At 40.8% G+C, this 4,964-nt stretch overlaps 1 pseudogene; it reads right to left on the reverse strand.

The window, feature by feature from the left end:
- Positions 1 to 368: 368 nt before the first annotated feature.
- Positions 369 to 3,252, reverse strand: LOC109260549 (26S proteasome regulatory subunit 4-like; annotated as a pseudogene).
- Positions 3,253 to 4,964: the final 1,712 nt, after the last annotated feature.

The following is a 4,964-nucleotide window of genomic DNA, read 5'->3' on the forward strand; positions in this document are numbered from 1 at the left end:
ACTTTTGAAAGAGAGAGAGTGAGCAGGGAAGGGGTAGAGAGAGGGAGACAGAGGGTCAGAAGCAGGCTCTGCACTGTCAGTGCAGTCTGATGTGGGGCTTGAACTCAGGAACTGTGAGACCATGATCTGAGCTGAAATCAAGAGTCGGACAGTTAACCCACTGAGCCACCCAGGCGCCCCACGAAGGCTTGTGGAAGGTGAGATTTGAAAGGGGATTTGAGGTCTGTTTGTAGGGAGATGGGAATATGAAGCTAAAGAATTTGGGCTTTAATTGGGAGCCATGAGAGTTGTGTTGTTTTTGTTTTTTTGCAAGTGCTTCTTAAAATTAATGTTTTTTGTTTTTTTGGTTTTTTTTTTACTTTGAGATAACTGAAGATTCATGTGCAATTATGAGACATAATATAGGTCCTGAGCAATTTTTACTCAGTTTTCCTCAATGGTAATACCTCGCAAAACTCTAGTCAATATTAAAACCAGGATATTAACATTGATACAATCCACTGTTCTTATTCAGATTTCCCCAGTTTTACTTGCATTCATCTGTGTATGTACAGCAAAACCTTGGTTTGTGAGCATAATTCGTTCCAGAAACATGCTTATAATCCAAAGCACTTGTATATCAAAGCAAATTTCCCCGCAAGAGATAATGGAAACTCAGATGATTCATTCCACATCCCAAAAATATTCATATAAAAATGATTAAAATACTGTAATATAATATAAAATAATAAAGAAAATACAAAATATAAAGAAAAATAAACATATTAACCTGCACTTACCTTTGAAAACCTTCGTGGCTGGTGTGAGGGAGACAAGAGAGAGGAAGGTGATTGTATCAGATGACTTTCACTCTCACTAAAGGAATTACTGCTATCTATTGGCTCAAAGGAATCTTTTTCTGCATGGGGGTCATTGTATACACTCGCATGGATGTTGACTACAGTACAATATTAATAAACCCTTGTCATATACCGTATATAATGTAACTGGCAGTGAGGCAGCAGGGGAAAGGGTCTATATCTGCAGGCAGCCTGACCTAGAATGAAGCAAAGCATTCCAAAGTTTACTCTTGTCTGGAAAAGCAAAGGACTGTCTATAGGTGCTTTGAAGTGACAAAAAATACACTAGTGCCAGTTGTGGGCACCGTCCAACGTTCTGAAAAATCACTGATTTCTGCCAAACACCGTGGCCTGAGACCGAGCATCTGCCATGGGAGATGATCACCCACAATCCAATGAAGAGAGAGACAGAGAACCATTGGCTCAGTTGTGACCATGTGATGTTCAGTGTCACATACTGCTCGTATTGCAAGACATTGCTCATTAATCGAGTTAAAATTTATTAGAAAGTTTGCTTGTCTTGCGGAACACTCACAGAATGAGTTACTCGCAATCCAAGGTTTTAACTATATTTCTTTTTCTTTTCTTTTCCTTTTTTTTTTTTTTTGTCTGAGAAGGAGCTCGCTTTTTGGGGAGTAGAGCACTGCATGTGGCCAACACACCACACATCACGTTCCTACACATCGCGCTTAAAAAGGTATATGGGAGGTTTTGCTAAGAAAGATCAACTAGAACATGGGTTCCTCTGGGCAACTTCCCCATCCCTCCGAGGAGTCGGCACATTCCCAACCATTTCCTGGAAGGCAAATGTGGTCGCTACACGTAGAGCCCCCGCAGGGGGGTGCCTTCTTGTTTTTTATAAAGAACATTTTCTTTAGATTTTTTGAAGTCTTCATTTGTTACTTTCATCCTACAGACCAGCTTCTGTATGGATTGCCTTGATGTTGGCCCCAGAGAGGTCATCTTTAGCCATGATCAAGTTGTCCAGGGTTACATCATTGGTCAGGGTCATCCTGCTTGTATGGATCTGAAAGATGGGCTTCTTAGTCTTTTCACCTGGCAGGGGAATTCAATTTTCCTGTCAATGTAGCCTGGTCTGATAAGTGCTGGGTCCAAAGTTTCTATTCAGTTTGTGGCCATGATAACTTTCACATCACCCCTTGAAACAAATCCATCCAACTGGTTCAACAGTTCCAACATTATTCATTGAATTTCTCTCTCACCACCGGAATTTGAGTCTACTTTTTGTTCCAATGGCATCAATTTCATTAATAAATACGACAGATGGTGCATGTTCTTCTGCAACTTGAAACGATTCCTGAAGGAGTTTGGGCCCATCACCTAGGTACTTCTGAATAAGTTCAGAGCCAACCACTCTTTAAAAAAATTTTTTTTAAGGTTTATTTATTTTTGAGACAGAGAGAGACAGAGCATGAACAGGGGAGGGGCAGAGAGAGAGGGAGACACAGAATCGGAAGCAGGCTCCAGGTTCTGAGCCATCAGCTCAGAGCCCGACGCGGGGTTCGAACTCATGGACCGCGAGATTGTGACCTGAACTGAAGTCGGACGCCCAACAGACTGAGCCACCCAGGCGCCCCCAAACCACTCTTTTAAAAAAAAAATTATTACAAACAAATTTTTTTAATGTTTATTTATTTTTGAGAGAGAAACAGAGTGCGAGTGGGGGAGGGGCAGAAAGAGGGGGAGACACAGAATCCAAAGCAGGCTCCAGGCTGTGAGCACAGAGCCCAGTGTGGGGCTCTAACTCATGAACCGTGAGATCATGACCTGAGCCAAAGTCAGATCATGACCTGAGCCAAAGTCAGACACTTAAACTGACTGAAACACCCAGGCACCCCTAGAGCCAACCACTTAAGAATGTGGCTGAGGTTAGGTTTGCTAATGCTTTGGCTAATAAGGTTTTACCTGTGTCAGGTGGAACGTACAGAATGACACCCTTGGGGGCTTTATATCCATCTCTTCATAATATTCAGGATGAGTGAGAGGAAGCTTCACAGATTCTTTAATTTCCTGGATTTGGTTGTCCAACCCCCCAACATCAGCATAGGTTTCCTGGGGGTGACTTTCCTACCTTCATCACTGTGACCAAGGGATCTGTGTCATCTGTGAGCACCCATATGACGGCATCACCTTGTGGTTGAGCAGGACCAAGCAGCCTGCTCCCAGCAGATCCTTGTCTACAAAGGAGAGAGTGCTGACGTAGTGTTCTGAGCCCACAGATGTAGACACGATGGCATGATTGTCATCAGTGATCTCTTCCAAGCTTCCTACTGACACTGGGGTCCCCCTCAGATCATCCACCTTTGATCTTTCCTCCTCTTGCTTTTCTTCTTAAAGGCTTTATTTGTTCCTGATTTCTAATGAATTCTTCCTCCATGAGAAGATAGTCTTTAATTCTAACTTCAGTAATTTTAGCCAGCACTGAGTGTGACATGTCACCAGTGGCAGCTTGCTGGCAGCATCTGGTCCCTTTGTATACTTCTTCTTTTTCCCCACTCTAGTTGGTACAGAAGGTTCGTATTTCTTTTTCTTCTCCTTGTCATCCTTCTTGCCACCTCCAGGACCATGACCACCACTCTGACTTAGACAATGTTGCTTTGGCCACACGGACTGCCGCTGCCAGGATTGCTTAATCCTATGGAATTTTATCATATATGTGTGTTTGTTTATCTATAACCACAGTCAAAATATATTCCAAAGATTCTTTTTATTTTTTATTGATTAAAAAATTTTTTTAACATTTTATTATTGAGAGACAGAGAGACACAGAGTGTGAGCAGGGGAGGGGCAGAGAGAGGGGAAGACACAGAATCTGAAGCAGGCTCCAGGCTCTGAGCTGTCAGCACAGATCCCGACATGGGGCTCACTCACAAACTGTGAGATCACAACCTGAGCTGAAGACGGTTGTCTAACTAACTGAGCCACCCAGGTGCCCCTCTATTTTTCTAATAATTTTATAATTTTACATGTTATATATAAGTTCTATTATACATTTTAAATTCATATTATAAGGTGAGAGATTTAGGTTTAAGTTTTTTGTTTGCTTATGTGTTTTTGTCTATGGACGTCCAATTGCTCTGGCATCATTTATTGAAAAGGATAGTTCCTTTTGCATTGAATTGCTTTTGTGCCTTTTTCAAAAGTCAGCTGAGCATATTTGTGTGTGGGGGGGCGCTATTCCTGGGTTTTCTCTTCTGTTCCATTGATCTGTATGTCTATTTATCTGCCAGTTAATTAAAATCTGTTTTAATTACTACAGCTATATTTTAAGACTTAACATCAAATAGAGTGACTTTTCTCACTTTATCCCTCTTTTTCAAGAGTGCGTTAGCTATTTAGGTACTATGCCTTTCTGTATAAATTTTAGAATAAGCTGGTCTAACTTTGCTGGGGCAAAAATTACATTAAACCTATGGATCAATTTGGAGGGAATCGACATCTCTACTAAGTTGACTCTTCTAATACATGAACATATTATGTCTCTATTTAATTTGATTTCTTTTAATTGCATTTTGTAATTTTCAGCATTCAGATCCTTTATGTGTTTTGTTAAATGTATATACAGTATTTCATTTTCTTTATAATAACTATAAATAATGTTGTGCTTTTAATTTTGGTTTCCATATAACCTGTATTACTATATAAAAACATCCTTTTACTTTCAATCTACCTGTGTCATTAAATGTAAACTGAATTTCTTCTCACTTCAACCACCAAAAAAAAAAAAAAAATGCTGGGACACACAGATGCGCTGAGAAAGTACAACTTAGAAGCTTTTTGAGTCTTGATTGCAATGCTGTTTAGATACTTCTGTAGGAAGGGGCAAGATCACTTTATAGATTAGATTCGTGGGCACCTGGGGGGCTCCGACGGTTAAGTGTTGGATTCTTGGGTTCAACTCAGGTCATAATCTCAGGGTTTGTGGGTTCGAGCCCTGAATGGGGCTCTGCCCTGGCAGCACAGAGCCTTCTTGGGATTCTCTCTCTTCTCTCTGTCCCTTCCCTGCTTTCTCTCTTTCTCTCAAAATAAATAAACATTAAAAAGAAAAGAAAAGAAACTGATCTCTATGAGAATCTCTAGCTGGAGCTTTGAACCACAACTTCA

This window comes from Panthera pardus, unplaced genomic scaffold (assembly GCF_024362965.1).
Source record: "Panthera pardus isolate Hobbes unplaced genomic scaffold, ASM2436296v1 HiC_scaffold_17, whole genome shotgun sequence".
NCBI classification, from domain to species: Eukaryota; Metazoa; Chordata; class Mammalia; order Carnivora; family Felidae; genus Panthera; species Panthera pardus.